Consider the following 17,035-nt stretch of genomic DNA (forward strand, 5'->3'; position numbering starts at 1 on the left):
CTCACTCTCATCACATATGTGGTGAGGGCATATAAAGAGTAAAGCAAACACTCCCTTGGCTTTTGCCCTCCTCCCCCATCTCTGAAGATCTGGTTTCTGTACTTCCAGTTCCACAAAACTGTCTTCTGGAATTGTGACCCATGACTTCCCAATTTCCAAAAGCAATGGCTTTGCCCTCAGCCTTCACCTTAAGACCTACCTGCAGAATCAGGTATCGTGGCCCACATAATGCGGATTCCAGGAACAACCTGCCTTTCCCTGATTCCAAGGCCATGCACTGAGGGCCAGCCACGACGGGCTCTGCTGCAAACTCCAGGTATTGAGATGAAGACACACACACACACACACACACACACACACACACACACACACACACTGTTCTGAGAGGAAGCACAGTCTGGTGATAGCGGAGCAGGTGGCGTGTTTGGAGATGTCCGGGAGGGAGCCTCTCCCAGCTGAGGGTGGGTCAGGGGAGCTTGCCCTTAGCCTTCCAGTGTGCTCTGCTTCTGACTTTGCATGGCCGGCTCTCCTCCTGCCTGTGCTTTCTGCTCACCCAGCTACCTTGGTCTTCTTGTCCAGCCCTCTCGATTGGGTGCTTCCTGTGTGTCCTTCTCTGCTGCGTCCCCCTCTGCATTCTTTCCCTTGAAGGTCTTGTCTGTTTTTTTTGTGGCTTCTGCCTTGTATATGCATATCCTTGTCTCCAGTCTCTTGTCTCCAGAGTCAGCCCCTGAGCCATCTGCCCTTTCTACCTCTCAACTTTTGGACTTCTGCAGTCTCTCCCTTTTGCCTTAGTTCAGCCTTATCAATTTATTTATTTAATAAATATTTATTATTTAATAAATAAAGGAATATTTATTTATTTATTTAAATAATAAATATTTATTTATTATGGGTCTGGGGATGGAACCCAGGGGCAATTGACCTCCAAGTTATGCCCCCTGCCCTATTTTTTATTTTTATTTATTTTATTTATTTTATTTTTTATTTTTATTTTGCCTGTCTGGGGCTGGAACCGAGAAGCATTTGACCTCTGAGCTACACCCCCTGCCAAATTTTTTATTCTTTATTTTGAAACAGGGTCTCACTGAGTTGTGGAGGGCCTCACTAAATAGCTGAGGCTGTCTGTGAACCGCGATCCTCCGGTCTCAGCCTCCAGAATGCTGGGATTACAAGCGTGCGTCACCACCAGCCTCATTTTTAAATCAACCCTAATTTAATTTCCACCCTGGCCTAAGAATACATTAGGAGAAACACTTGTGCCCTGAGCCACACACACCCACGCCATATTCTTGCAGAGGACATTAAGAATGTAAGGCCTTCACTGTTCTTTGCTCAGGCCATTGTTTGGGGTTATGTTTGCAGCAAGTGCTCTTAGGAGAAGGCAGTGTTTCTTCCTAGACAAAAAACAGGTTTTCTTCTGCTCACTATAAAAGCAGTGCACCCCTCCACACACCCCAATCCCAGTCCTTCTCTCTTATAACACAATTCTCTGGACAGTTGTCCTTGACGGATTCTTTCTCACCATCATCTAGTTAGGTGGACACCGTGAGTCATTGCAGAGCAGCACGGAGCTCTGGCTACTTCTTTTGCTGCTCACATTAAAGCTCCTGGTATCTGACCCATGAATCATTTGACTTTTGGAAAAAAAAAAAAGTGTTAAAAAGGTAAAATAAGCCAGGCGTGGTGGCACACGCTTGTAATCCCAGCATTTGGGAGGCTGAGACCGGAGGATCGTGGTTCGCAGACAGCCTCATCTACCTAGTGAGGCCCTCCACAACTCAGTGAGACCCGGTTTCAAAATAAAGAATAAAAAATAGGGCAGGGGGTGTAGCTTGGAGGTCAAATGCTCCGGGTTCCATTCCCAGACCCGCAAAAAAAAAAAAAAAAAAAAAAAAAAAAAAAAAAAAAAAGTAAAATAAGAGGGCTGGAGATGTAGCTCAGTGGTAGAGTGCTTGCTTAGCATGTATGAGGCCCTGAATTTAACCCCCAGTACTGCAAATAAAGGAAACTAAGGCACAATAATTTTTTTTTTTTTTTTTGGTATTACTGGGGTTCCTGGAAATCCTTCTACCTCTGGGCTATGCTCCCAGACCTATTTTTTTAAATATATTTTTATTTGGAAACAGGGTCTCTTAAGCCAGCGAGGCTGGCTTCGAACCTGCGCGATCCTCCTGTCTCCGCCTCCCCAGTGGGGATTATAAGCGTGTGCCACCACACGCCCGGCAACACAACAAATATTTTAAAGCATTTGTTTGAGCAAATAGCAATCCATGAACTGGGCGGCTCCCAAACCAGAACTGGTTTGCAAGCTCCATGCAGGGAATGTGACGGGAAGGCTTTTACAGGAGAAACATGAGAGGACAGCCAGGACATTTGACTACAGTCACAGGTGCTTTATTTGATTTTTGCCATTGGAAAGACTCGAGTTATATGACTGTAAATTGGCTGGCTGCCTAAGTTCTATTTTTCTTTGATATTGGCATTTATAAGAAAAGCTCAAATTAGCTTTGTTGATGTTGGCAAATGAGGTTAAGATTAAGTCATGTATGAAGCCTAACTGGCTTTGTCTGTTCAGGGATTCTCCATGTCAGCCTCCACTTTAATTTACTTTAATACTTGTAAGTTTGTAAGTAGAGAAAATGTTCTGACCCTGCAGAGTTCTTAACTAGTCATCTCTAAGACTCTAAATGAAATAGCCAGTTTGATTTTGATAAGCAACTGGGTTGCTTCTGTGTCCAGAGAAAAGCATCGCTCTTTTTCTTTCTCCCAACCAATCAACACCACCATCAGCTGTGTCAGTCCTTCTCAAGGTTTAAGCTGAGAGCTTTTTAATCCTTCCCTGTACTGGAATCTGCCCCTTAAATAGAATTCTGAACTGCTGGAAACCAGTATGAGCTGTTGCTCAAATTTTCGCTAATCTGTCTACTCACCCATCTACCTCTCCTGGGACTGTTTAGGGACACTCGCTTGTCCCAAGTGACCCTAACTCACCCCTAATGCCTAACCTGGAACCATAATAAAGTTTAATATTTTGGATTACTTACTGTATAACACTCAAGACTACACTAAGACTCCAAAGCTGGTGATCTGCCAGGCCGGCGTTTGCACCTGGACTCTACTCTGTCCAGTGCTTCCTGCCAGGAGGAACTTTCTTGTAAATATCTTGTCCTCATTTCCCACCTTGATCTATCCTTCTTAGAAAGAAAATCACTTTGACATGTTATTTTGTCATTTACCGGAACAACGTATAAACCTTCATAATCACCTATAGTCAGTATTTTTTAATAACAGTGCTTCTCAGGGAAGAATTTGACTATGAAATGATAGCTTAATTTGTCAACAGATGAATGGGAAAGTTTTTCAAATAATATCTTAGTCTAGCCAGGAGTGGTGGCGCAAGTTTGTAATCCCAGCATTTGGGAGGCGGAGACAGGAGGATCACGGTTCAGGGCAGTCTCAGCTACTTAGTGAGGTCCTTTGCAACTCAGCGAGACCCTGTTTCAAAATAAAGAATAAAACATAGGGCTGGGGGTGTAGCTTGGAGGTAGAATGCCCCTGGGTTCAATCCCCAGTACTACACACAAAAAAATCTTTGCCGGACGTGGTGGCGCATGCTTGTAATCACCACGGTTGGGAGACAGAGACAGGAGGATCACGCAGGTTTGAAGCCAGCCGTGCTGGCTTAAGAGACCCTGTTTCCAAATAAAAAATTTAAAAAATGGGTCTGGGAGTGTAGCCCGGAGGTAGAAGGGTCTCCAGGAACCCCAGTACTACCAAAAAACCCCCAAAAAACAACAAAAAAAATCTTTGCCTTAGTATTTTTATTTTATTTTTATGGAACAATGGGCAGTATTCAATATTCCACATCAATGTGGTGTACATAAATACACTGGACTTGATTTGTGTGTGTGTGGGGGGGTACTGGGGATTGAACCCAGGGGCATTCTACCTCCAAAGCTACATTCCCAGCCCTTTATTTTTTGTCTTTGAAACAGGGTCTCACTAGGTTCCTGGGGATCTAAGTTGCTGAGAATGGCCTTGAACTTGTGATCCTCCTTTTCAGCATCCCTAGTGGTGGAATTACAGGCATGCACCACCGCCCGGCTGGACTTAAATGTAATGTTGTGGCTCTCATAGGTCCTAGCGAGGTCACGTGGGTAGGTGGCTTCATCTCTGGGTCCCTCATGCTCTCCGTTTGTAGAGTGAAAACCAGGAGATCTCTGGGTTTGCTAGACATGATTCCATGTCTAACAAAACAATGTGGATCCTCCCACAGTAGCAGGGCACTTGCTCCAGAAATACTTTCCTCTTACCTTTTGGCTTGCCTACTTTCCCTCCTTTTCTGTTTGTGTTAATAGCATCAGAACACTCACAATAAAAAAAAAAAAAGACCTCTTAAGTGTGCATTTGCATGCCTGCCTCCTGTCAAGGCTTCATTCATGTTCTCACAGTCTCTTCCCCTCCTGCGGCCATGCTCACCTCCTACTCCCACCTTTCTTGTGTTTCTTCTCTTCCAGCCTCTCACTTCTCTCTATACAGTTGCAATCCTGGCGTTCAAGAAATGTCACATTGTGCCAACCTTGAGCTCTGTTGCTACAGGGTCTGTGCAATGTGTGATGATTTTTTTTTTTTGAGGGTCTGAGGATGAACCCAGGGGCATTTGACCTCCGAGCTATACCCCCTGCCCTATTTTTTTTATTCTTTTTTTTTTTTTGGTGGTACTGGGGGTGGAACCCAGAGGCTTTCTACTTCTGGGCTATACTCCCAGACCCATTTTATATTTTATTTGGAAACAGGGTCTCACTAAGTTGCTGAGAGCCTCACTAAATAACTGAGGCTGGCTTTGAACCTGCGTGATCCTCCTGTCTCAGCCTCCCAAGCGTGTGGATTACAAGCGTGCGCCACCATGCCCGGCTATGTGTAATGTTTTAAAAGGCTGCCCACCTCTGTGTGCCAGCCCTGGGAACCATTGTCCTGTGACTGAACAATAAGGATGTTTCCAAGTTGCAAATCTTGCTGCAATGAATGTCTTTTTAAGCTATTTTCTAGTTACAGTTTTTAGATGTAAGAAACCAATTCAAGTTACCTTGAGCCAGTTAGAGAACTTTCAGTGATGTCAGAGAGGGTGTTGCAGGCAGGGAGGCAAGGCCTGGGGAGGACCAGACTCACCAGGCGGAGGAGGCTCTCCTGGATCCTCTCCTCGGCGTGTGCTACAAGTTTCTTGCATTGCTAGGTTTTCTCTGTTCCCAGGGCCCCATGGTGGGAGAGGATGGCTACCTTCCATTTTTCTACACTATACATTACATATCTCTTTCAAGAACCCACTTCTAACTGAAATGAGTCTCTTTGTCCCAATTCCATATTCTAGGAGAATGGATCTGATTGGCTGTGGCTGTGTTGTTTTTTTTCTGTTGTTGTTGTTGGTTTTTTGCAGTACCAGGGATGAAACCTAGGGGCATTCAACCTCTGAGCTACACCCTACTTTTGTATTCTTTATTTTGAAACAGGGTCTCATTGAGTTGCAAAGGGCCTCACTAAGTAGCTGAGGCTGTCCATGAACCGCGATCCTCTTGTCTCAGCCTCCCGAATGCTGGGATTACAAGCATGCACCACCATGCCTGTCTCTGGTTGGCTGTGTTTTGAGTTAGGGAATCCATGTTTTTTGGGTTTTCTTTTAGTGGTACTGGGGGTGGAACCCAGGGGTTTTCTACCTCTGGGCTATACTCCCAGACCTATTTTTATACTTTATTTGGAAACAGGGTCTCACTAAGTTGCTGAGAGCCTCACTAAGTAGCTGAGGCTGGCTTCGAACCTGTGCGATCCTCCTGTCTCAGCCTCCCAAGTGCGGGGATTACAAGCGTGCGCCACCACGCCCTGCTGGAATCCATGTTTTATTAAGCAAAGTGGACTGCATTGGACAAAAGTGCCCGGGACCCATTTCCGTAGGCGAGGTGGACAGTCAAGATGATCACAGTGAGCTCCGGGCCCTCTCAAACTGTCTGTAATCTCCTTAAGTTGTGAGAAGCCTATCTGGTGAACATCAACAATGGCATGCCCAGTGAATGACACATAAATGTTTTAATTTAACTGTGGAACTTGGAATTGAACCCAAGGTCATTTTGCCTCCAATGTACTACCCCTTGCCCCTTTTTATTATTTTAGTTTGAAACAGGTCCTTGCTAAGTTGTTGAGGGTCTTGCTAAATTGCTGAATCTCCTTGAACCTGGGATTCTCCTGTCTCAGCCTCCCAAGTATTGGAATTACAGGTGCACACCAGCATGCCTGACTGAGAAGATTTTAAATAACAAGTTATCATTACTTTTGGGAAAGTGGGTGTCGACTTTGGGCAAGCTGTGCGCAGCAAATAACTCTGCAGGAAGAGTTCCGTATTTCTTTAGAAAAAAGACGGAATCTTTCCAAGTCGGGTGCCATAGGATATTGGAGAGAAAATGTTTAGCTTGAAACAGTCTAAAGAAAATATTGGCAACATAGTTATCTTATTCTTGGAGAAAGTCAATTGAAGTTCCCTTTGTGTGTGTGTGTGTGTGTGTGTGTGTGTGTGTGTGTGTGTGTAAATAAAACCTGCATTTTGCTTCCCAGTCTACATTAACCACTGTGAGTTTGCCATTTGTTAACCAGTGGGACCCTTTGGATTGGTGGAAAGTAATATTTTAACTATCACCCTGAGCAAGACCTCTTTGGAATGTTTGATTTTAAACTAAAATTTCTTCTTAATATGTACAATCATATGATTTGCTTTTATATTGCTGCAAAGGAGTCAACCTGTTGGATGGGGCTATTAAACTGTCCAGTTTGGTGGTACAGAATGGCTATAAACTGCAAATATTTTATTTATCATTATTACTATGTGGGTTGTCTTTGGACAGTGACTGAATTAGAAAACAGAAGGGCCCAGAACGTCATTTTATTTTATGTATGTATGTATGTATGTATGTATGTATGTATGTATGTATTTTTGGTGGTACTGGGGATGGAACCCAGGGGCCTTCTACCTCCGGGCTACACTCCCAGACCTATTTTATTTTATTTTATTTTTGTGTACTGAGGGTGGAACCCAGGGGCTTTTTACCTCCAGGCTACACCCCCAGACCTATTTTACATTTTATTTGGAAACAGGGTCTCACTAAGTTACTGAGAGCCTCACTAAGTAGCTGAGGCTGGCTTCGAACCTGTGCGATCCTCCTCTCTCAGCCTCCCAAGCGCTGGGATTACAAGCGTGCACCACCACGCCCGGCTCTGGGTCCACTTTTAAGTCTTAAGAATGAATTCAAACGCCGGTCGTGGTGGCGCATGCTTGTAAATCCAGCACTCGGGAGGCTGAGACCCGAGGATTGCGGTTTGCGGACAGCCTCAACTACTTAGTGGGGCTCTCCGCAACTTAGTGAGACCCTGTTTCAAAAATAAAGAATAAAAAAACTGGGCTGGAGGTGTAGCTCAGAGGTAGAATACTCCTGGGTTCTATCCCCAGTACCGCAAAAAGAAAAGAAAAAAAAAAAAAAAGAAAAAGAATGGATTAAAAGGCTAGACATATGCCGAAGACACTGTTACCAGTTTTAGAGGAAAAGAAGCTGTATATTGACATGGAATGATCACTAAGAAATATTTATAATACCATTTATTTCGATGCACTTCAAGACTCACAAGAAGTTCCCAAAACAATATAGAGTTCCTGTGTCTTTCGCTCAGCTTCCCCAATACCATTATACATAATACATCATCAAAACCAGAAAATTGACATTGATACACTATTATTAATTCAAAGTCTTAATTTGAATTCCTAAAATATTTTTATTTAAAAAATGTGTTTATTTGCGCAGGGCATGGTGGCGCACACTTGTAATTCCAGCTCTTGGGAGGCTGAGACAGGAGGATCGCACAGGTTCGAAGCCAGCCTCAGCTACTTAGTGAGGCTTTCAGCAACTTAGTGAGACCCTGTTTCCAAATATATATATTTGGTACTGGGAATGGAACTCAGGGACATTCTCTGAGTTACTCTCCGAGCTCAATTTTGATTTTTTCTTCCAAAACAGGGTCTTACTAAATTGATGAGAGTCTTGCTACTTTGCTGAGGCTGGCCTCGAACCTGTAATTATCTTGTCTCAGTCTCTCAAGTACTGGGATTGCAGGCATGTACCACCAAGCCCAGCTTAGAAAAATATTTTTAAATAAAAAAGAGGCCGGGCGTGGTGGCGCATGCTTGTAATCCCCGCGCTTGGGAGGCAGAGACAGGAGGATTGCGCAGGTTTGAAGCCAGCCACACGCACTGGCTTAGGAGACCCTGTTTCCAAATAAAAAATGTAAAAATAGGTCTGGGACTGTAGCCCGGAGGTAGAAGGGTTTCCAGGAACCCCAGTACCATTAAAATAAATAAATAAATAAATAAATAAATAAATAAATAAATATAAATAAATAAAGAAAGAAAGAAATGTGAGATAGTGAGTATATCCTATAAGTATGCATATTACATATTCAAAAGATGGGAAGGGTGTGTATGTGTGTGCATGTGTATGTGTATGTGTGTGTACGTGTATGTGTATATGTGTGTATGTATGTCTGTGTGTATATGTATGTGTGTATGTCTATGTGTATGTATGTGTGTATATGTATGTGTATATGTGTATGTGTGTATGTGTGTGTGTATTCATTTCCATATGCCTAGAATACCTCTGAAAAGATATACAAGAAACTAGACAGACTGGGGGGCTCCTAGGGAGAACTAGACAGCAATGTACAGAAGAGGCAGAGGGCTTTAACCATTCTTTTTTTTTTTTTTTTTTTTTTGGTGGTCCTGGGGTTCCTGGAAGCCCTTCTACCTCCAGTATATACTCCCACGGGCTACACTCCCAGACCTATTTTTTAACATTTTGTGGAAACAGAGTCTCTTAAGCCAGCGTGGCTGGCTCCGAACCAGCGCGATCCTCCTGTCTCCGCCTCCCAAGCGCGGGGATTACAAGTGTGCGCCACCACGCCTGGCTAACCATTCTTTTATTGTAATCTACCCAATTAAAAAATGTATTCTTTTATTGTAATCTATCCAATTAAAAAATGAATAATGCTGCTTCATATATTCATACAAAAGAAAGTGTGTGTGTGTGTGTGTGTGTGTGTGTGTGTGTGTGTTGCCGGAAATTGAACCCGGGGCATTCTACCTTACACCCTCAGGTGTAGCTTCACCCCTATTTTTTATTCTTTATTTTGAAACAGAGTCTTACTAAGTTGCAAAGGGCATCACTAAGTAGCCGAGGTTGGCTGCAAACCCGATCCTGGTCTCAGCCTCCCAAGTACTGGGATTACAAGCTTGTACCAGCATGCCTGGCTCAAAAAAAATGTTTTAAGTTATATTTTTTAGTGAAAAATGCAGAATAATAAGTGTGTATGTACTCCATTTGCAAAATATGGAGGAGGGAATGGCATTTATATGTGCCTTCATATTCATAGCTGTCTCTGGAAGAATATGTGAGAAACTGGTGACATTGGTTTTGGTTTGCCTGTAGGGAGAAAAATAGTCAGATAATAGACAGAAGTGGGAGGGAGACCTTCCACTTTTGAATTTAGACTGTGATATTTTTGGGGGGAGGTCCTGGGGATGAGGATGGAACCTAGGGGCTTTTTACCTTCGGGCTACACCCCAAGACCTATTTTATATTTTATTTGGAAGCAGGGTCTCACTAAGTTGCTGAGAGCCTCACTAAGTTGCTGAGGCTGGCTTCGAACCTGCGCAATCCTCCTGTCCCCGCCTCCCAAGTACGGGGATTACAAGCGTGCGCCACCAGGCTCGCTAGACTATGTGATTTTAATTCCCTTTCAACAAAATAAATTGAAAAAGATTAAATCTTAAAAATGCTTTTTACTTTGTAAAATTTTTTCCTCTGAAATCTTCAGCACCTTTTCAGATATTCTCTGGCTAAAATCCAAAGTTCTTAACTTGACATTCATTTTTCTTTTTCTTTCTTTTTTTTTCTTTTGTAATGTGGTCTCTTTATTTCCTGCCTGGAGTTTCTGTTCAACCTAGAGTGTTTCTCTCTCTCTCTCTCTCTCTCTCTCTCTCTCTCTCTCTCTCTCTCTCTCTTTCTCTCTCTCTCTCTCTTAAATGATGCACATTCTGGCATTTCTGTCTTCTCTTCTTCTTCCCCAGCCATCAAAAATAAGCTCCAGGCTTTAGCTCAGTGAGAGAAAGCTGGTCGACCTTGTACAGAGCCCTGGGCTCCACCCCAACCCTTCACTCCCTCTTCTCAATTCCTGAACCATGCATAGTCGCCCTCCCACTCCCTTTATCCAGCCCTCTCCAGTCTTAATGTGCATTCTGTCCCCAGAGAAGACAGAACTGGAGCCGAGTGTGGCCGTCTTCTTAAACTCCATCTTCCTGGCAGAGCCTTATATTGAGCTGATGTGCCAGCTGCTTTTGACTAACCTCCTCTTTGCGAAGCTTCGATTCCGTGTGTCTGCTTGCCCGATGTGCTAAGAATTCCAGGCTGTAACACAGCAGTAAGAAGCCATTTATGATGCTCAAAAACACCTCAGCAGATAAACGAGGACCAGGTAAGAGTTAAAACCCCAAAAAGGCACATCGCTTTTGAAAATTTTTGAATATAACATTTCCGAGAAACAAAATAATAACAATTTTCCTTTTCTCTTGGCTCATTTAGTTGGCTGCAATTTAGAAACCGAGCCTGTTTTCCTGGTAACCATGGTGAATTAATTAGTCTTTCTGATATGTATGTTATCAACTGGTTCTCCAGGGCCTCATTTTGAGTACATAGCCAAACTGGATTCAAATCTTGGCAGGTATGATCCTAGATCCACACGATTTCTAAGCCTGTGCTCTTTTTTTTTTTTTTTTTTTTTTTGGTACTGAGGGTGGAACCCAGAGGCTTTCTACCTCCAGGCTATACTCCCAGACCTATTTTTTATATTTTATTTGGAAACAGGGTCTCACTAAGTAGCTGAGAGCCTCACTAAGTAGCTGAGGCTGGCTTTGAACCTGTGCAATCCTCCTGTCTCAGCCTCCCAAGCGCTGGGATTACAAGTGTGCGCCACCACGCCCGGCTAAGCCTGTGCTCTTCATAGTGTTACGGATTGGGAGAATATGGTTTGTGGAAACTGTTTCCTGGGAACCCCTGCGAGGGTCCCAGACATACTTTCCCCCAACCCATAACAAAATCCAAAACGACCCCAAACAGAAGAAAGAACCGTAGATTCTTGTCCTAAGCTAAGAATAAATATGCATAGCTTGGACCGTTGCTGAAGACTTAAAGGAGTTCATTAGAAAGATAGAAATACAGCCCCATGCCAAGATGGCATGAGGGGATGACTCAAATGAGTACACCAAAGGGCTTACACGTGGACTGGACTTTTATACCCATGACCTCCATCTTGTTTGCGTGACTCTGACGTAGTGAACGTCCCTGTAAGGTACCTCCCCTAGCAAGGTGTGGTGAGGTGTTTCCTTTCATGAAGGGCAAGGTCAAACCCTGCCCCATCCTCCCAGGATCTTGTAGATCTGTCTTTAGAAAGTAGAAGCCCTTGCTCTCCTCTATTGACTTGTTAATTACTTTGAGCTAGGTTGATTTACACTGGAATAGCTGCCTGTTTTAGGCAGAAACCAAGTCCTTTCTTTACCCATCTCTGCCGCCATTTTGACACAACTATTTTGAAATATACCAATTATTTTCTTTTGAAATATATTAATAATCAGAGCTTTCCCAAATCTTCCTAGGCCATTCCAATACTGGTACAATAGCATTGTATTAAGATCTAACAGCAGTACTTGGGAGGCTGAGATAGGAAGATCGCAGATTTAAGGCCAGCCTCAGCTACTTAGTGAGGCCCTCTGCAACTTAGTGAGAACCTGTTTCAAAATAGTGAGACCCTGTTTCAAAATAAAGAATAAAAAATAGGGCTAGGGGTATAGCTTGAGGTAGAATGCCCCTAGGTTTCACTCCCAGTACTGGGGGTGGGGGAGGGGAAGAGAGAAAGAAAAAAATGAAGAAAGAAAGAAAGAAAGAAAGAAGGAAAGAAAGAAAAAAAGAAAGAAAGAAAGAAAATAAAAATAGGGCTGGGGTGTAGCTTGGAGGTAGAATACCTTTGGGTTCCATTTCTCGTAACGCAAAAAAAAAAAAAAAAAAGAAAAAAAATTAATGTGTACCAGTATTCGGAATGGCCTAAAAAGAGTCGAACAACAAGCTGTGGTTATTAAAATAAATTGAGTTATAGAAAATGGAGGGCAGACCTGTAAAAGGGAAGGGTGGCTCGGGCCAGGTTACTGCCAGGCAGTCCTGGTAGCTATTATAATGCAAGTTACCCTCCTTAAAATAATTAGCAAATAGATAAGAGGGGTTGGGTCTTAGGACCTTCCACTTTCTATTTATTATTTGCATAATAAAGGATATCTAGCTATTCCAGAGAGGATGGGAGGAGGAGACTGGCCTTCCTGAAAGGAGAATAGCTACCACATGACCCTTGACCTTGTGAATGTTCTGGTTTACACAAAGAAACCTAGGACCAACAGGCAGGAAATTAAGGGGTGGACTTTACCTATGTCAGGATTATGTAGGAGAGCAAGATGGCGGACTTTATGTCTCTAAGAGCTGTTGTGTAATGTAGATCCCTAACAGAGCCACAACCCTGGCGGAGCCACGACAGGCTCCACGGTTGCAGAAAACATGCCAGGCCCAAGTTTCGATTTCCCAGAACTGGTCAGTCTCGAAACCTGGGCCTGGGGTGGAAAATTCCTAGCTACCCCAGGGGCCATAAACCAATCAAAGGTCACTAAGCGCTCCTCCTTACTCAAGATAACCTCTGTGAGCTAGCTTCCCAATAAACCTTGTCCTGTTTCTGCATTACTGTGCGCGCTGGCGGTCTCTGTCATCCTGGGGTCCTGGGCTTTGAGTATAACAGCATTTTGTATTCCAGTGACTTTGTTTCGCCCCCCCCCCCAATATTATTCTGTAATATAGGGCTCTACCTGTATTCTTTATTACTATCTTTGTACTAATAAACTCATTTAAATATTCAGCAAGAGTCCTGACTAGTGTACATCGGTCCTTAGTCAAGGACAAGAACCTGCGGTTTTATGGGAATTGTCTCCGGGAACCTAATAGAGGTCCCTGGGGACAGTTCCCCCAAATGTTAACATTTATTCCCAAATCGTAACATAATGGAGACAGAGTATTAGATACAGTCCTTGAGGACTAGTCCCATTATTCCTATATTACAGATTCTCTTTCTTTTCTTTCCTCCCTTGATGACCCTGCACACAGTAGCCACAGCCAGTTCTCAGAGGGTAAGGCAGCCCTAGAATTAGAGAAAAAACTTCTGATGTTACGGATTGGGAGAATATGGTTGTGGGGAAACTGTTCTCAGGGACCCCTGTTAGGGTCCCGGACACAATTTCCCTTAAACCACAACAAAACCCAAAATGACCAAACCCAGAAAATTACCACGGGTTCTTGTACTAAGCTAAGAATAAATATGCATAGCTTGGACAGTTGCTGGAGATTTAAAGAAGTTTATTAGAAAGATAGAAATACAGAGGATAGGTACAGCTCCATACCACACTGGCATGGAGGGGTGACTCGAATGAATACACTAAAGGGATCACACATGGACCAGACTTTTTATACCCACGACCTCCATCTTGTTTATGTAATTCTGACGTAGTAACCCTGTAAAGTACCTCCTCCAGTAAGGTGTGGCGAGGTGTCTCCTTTCATGAAGGGCAAGGTCAAACCCTGCTCCATCCTCCCTAGATTATCATGTAGATCTGTCTTTAGGTAGAGAAAGGCCGAATTCTCCTCTCCTATTGACTTGTTAATTACTTTTAGCTATGTTAATTTCCCCACAATCATACTCTCCCCAATCGGTAACAGTTAGTAATAACTAAGTACCAAGATCTTTGCAAATATTTTTTTTTTTTCTGATTCAGCTCACAAGAATAGCTCTCTCTTCCTACTGTTTTGGTTGATTTGACTAATTTAGCCTTTTCTGGGTATGCTCATTGACTGTGCAGCCTAAGCTACGTGGACCTGCACCTAGAAGACACATCAAGAATAAAAGAGATTCTCAACCCTTTTTCCTTGAACAAGAAATGTATACAAGGAGCCGGGCTCCTTGCCTTCCCTAGGCAATGTTAGGCATCCTCCAATCCTCCATCTTATAAGTCTTATTGTAGGACTGAGTGTATATTCACACTGCACTTGAATCAGCTGTTACTCAGCAATGAATTTTTTTTTCTTTTTTTGTAGCTGTGGGGATTGAACCCAGGAGGATTCTACCTTTGAGATACACCCCCAGCAATTTTTATTTTTTATTTTGAAACAGGGTCTTACTAAATTGCTGAGGCTGGTCTCAAATCTGCAATCCTCTTGTCTCTGTTTCCCAGGTACTGGGACTCCAGGCATGTGCCACCATGCCCCACAACAATAAAATTCTTGAGAGCAATACCTCCTTAGGAAAAAAAAAATCTTGGGTTGGAGTTGTAACTCAGTGGCAAAGTATATGTTTAGCAAGTGTAGTGTAAAGCTCTGGGTTCGATCCCCAGCATGCACATACCAGAAAAAAATCATATGCCTCCAGTGCCTAGCATATAGTAAGGCTCAATGAGCAAGGGAGGCTAATGACCTTGGTGTTGTCTAGCTTAAATGACACATTCACCACATTCTTATGTGTTAGACATTTGAATTAAAAGATGAGAAAGAAACCAGTCTCTTCTGGGGGACTTCAGATAACAGCAAGGGGCAATATAATTAAGAGCAGAGGCCGGGTGTGGTGGCGCATGCTTATAATCCCCACGTTTGGGAGGCTGAGATAGGAGGATCGCACAGGTTCAAAGCCAGCCTCAGCTACTTAGTGAGACCCTGTTTCCAAATAAAGTATAAAATAGATCTGGGAGTATAGCCTGGAGGTAGAAAGCACCTGGGTTTCACCTCCAGTACCACCAAAAAAAAAAAAAAAAAAAAAAAAAGAGCAGAGGCCAATTGTATGATGTTGGATCAACTACTTAATATCTGAATCTCAGTGTTATTTTCTTTTTCTTTTGTGGTTCAGAGGATTGAACCTAGGGGCATTTACCTCTGAGCTATATCCCTCAGACCTACTTTCTTGCTTTCTTGCTTTATTTATTTATTTACTTATTTATTTAATTTTGGTACTGTGGATGGAACCCAGGGACACTGTACCTCCAAACTACATCCCCAGTGCTATTTTTTTTTTATTTCCTTCTTTTGATTTAAAAAAAATTTTTTTTACAGTACTGGGGATAAAACCTAGGGACATTCTACCTCTGAGTTATACCCCCAGCCCTATTTTTTTTTTTAGTCTTTAGTTTTGAAACTGGGTCTCACTGAGTTGCAAAGGGCCTCACTAAGTATCTGAGACTGGCCTCGAACCGGCGATCCTCCTGTCTCCGCCTCCCGAATGCTGGGATTACAAGCATGCTCCACCACACCCGGCCAAAGCTCTTAACATGGAGAAAGACATTGGAGACACAGGCTTTGTTACTATGAAGTTGTACAGAAATATCCATAATTTTTAGTAGCCATTGGGCATCTTAAAGATAAGCCCAAGCGGCAGACTCGCTTCCTGTTCAGTCCTGAAGTTGCTGTGGCAGCTGTCCCAGCTTGCACTGATGGAGCAGGAGGCGGCGTAGCTACTGGACCGTGGCCCTGACACTCCAGGCACTGCCGGCTCTCTGGATCCCAGCCACCTGGCGCACCTGCTGCTGCTGCTGCTGCTGTGCCTGCTCAGCTTCAGCAGCTATTTTTGCTATGACAGTCCTTCTGCTCTTAAGACCCAGGTTAGGCAGGATATACAGGTGAATACCACAAAATTTCATGCTGCTGTATGCCTGGCATTCTTGGCCCAATGTAGTTTTGTGTTTCTTGGGTGGCTTTTTGATAAACCAAGAGTTTGGAATACGATGGGGCACAATTATTTTTAGCTGTTTTGTTTGCATTGGATGGGTTCTTTTTGCTCTAGGTGCAATATTTAATGCCTTTTGGCTGATGGAATTTGGAAGTTTTGTGTTTGGGATTGGTGGGGTGTCTTTGGTGGTTGCCCAAATTACGTATGCCATGAGCTGGTTTACAGGCAAAGAGTTGACCCTTGTGTTTGGACTGCAGCCGAGCATGGCTAAGATTGGTAGTATGGTGAACGTGAACCTCATGGGATGGCTGTATTCTAAGACTGAAGCTCCCCCTGGGTTCTCCTGGCCACATGACCTTCAGGACCACACTCATGATCAGGGGTGTAACGTGTGTTCTCTCAGTAATCAGTGCCTTGGTCCTTGCCTGCTTGGGTCAGAGAGCTGAGAGAATTCTTCATAAAGAACGTGGGAAAACAGGTGAAGTTATGAAATGAACTGAAATAAAGGACTTCTCCTTACCCCGTGGCTGATCTTTATCACCTGTGTCTGCTATTATGTTGTGGTGTTCCCTTTTATTGGACTTGGGAAGGTTTTCTATATAGTGCAATTAACAGCATTATATATGGCATATCGGCTTTCATATCCCTGGTATGTGGGCTCTTGGTGCATAAAACAGGGAGGAACATCATCCGGGTTCTGTGTGCGGCAGCCACCACCCTGTGTCCCACATGATGCTGGCCTTTACGATGTGGAGCCCTTGGGTTGCTATGTGTCTCCTGGGACTCTTATTCATTACTTGTTTGTGCATTGTGGCCAATGGTGGCAGTTGCAGCTCCTGAGCATCAACTGGGAACTGCACATGGCTTCATGCAGTCCATTCCGAACCTTGAGTTGACAGTCATTTCCATCATTGCTGGCATGATACTTCATACTCGGGGCTTTCTTTATTGCCTGTTGTTTCTTTGTCACTCTTACCTGTGGTCTTACTTTATTTGGTGAATTCTGCCTGAGGTAGGTAACCTAAATTATTCTGCAAGACAAAGGGAAGAAATAAAACTTTCTCATACTGAGTGAGAAGTTTAAATGACTGTGTCATGAAAATGCTCTACACACACACCATTGATTTGGGAACCGGCACATACATATTTTTTA

General features: G+C 43.4%; 1 pseudogene across 1 annotated transcript; it reads left to right on the top strand.

Moving 5' to 3' along the window:
* Positions 1 to 228: 228 nt before the first annotated feature.
* Positions 229 to 16,957, top strand: LOC308266761 (lysosomal dipeptide transporter MFSD1-like; annotated as a pseudogene). Its single transcript has 5 exons — positions 229 to 316; positions 10,335 to 10,459; positions 12,625 to 12,716; positions 14,030 to 14,143; positions 15,656 to 16,957. The product of its transcript is annotated as a lysosomal dipeptide transporter MFSD1-like (transcript).
* The last annotated feature ends 78 nt before the right edge of the window (positions 16,958 to 17,035 follow it).

The sequence above is a fragment of the Muscardinus avellanarius genome, assembly GCF_963383645.1.
Source record: "Muscardinus avellanarius genome assembly, chromosome: 9".
Lineage (NCBI taxonomy): Eukaryota > Metazoa > Chordata > Mammalia > Rodentia > Gliridae > Muscardinus > Muscardinus avellanarius.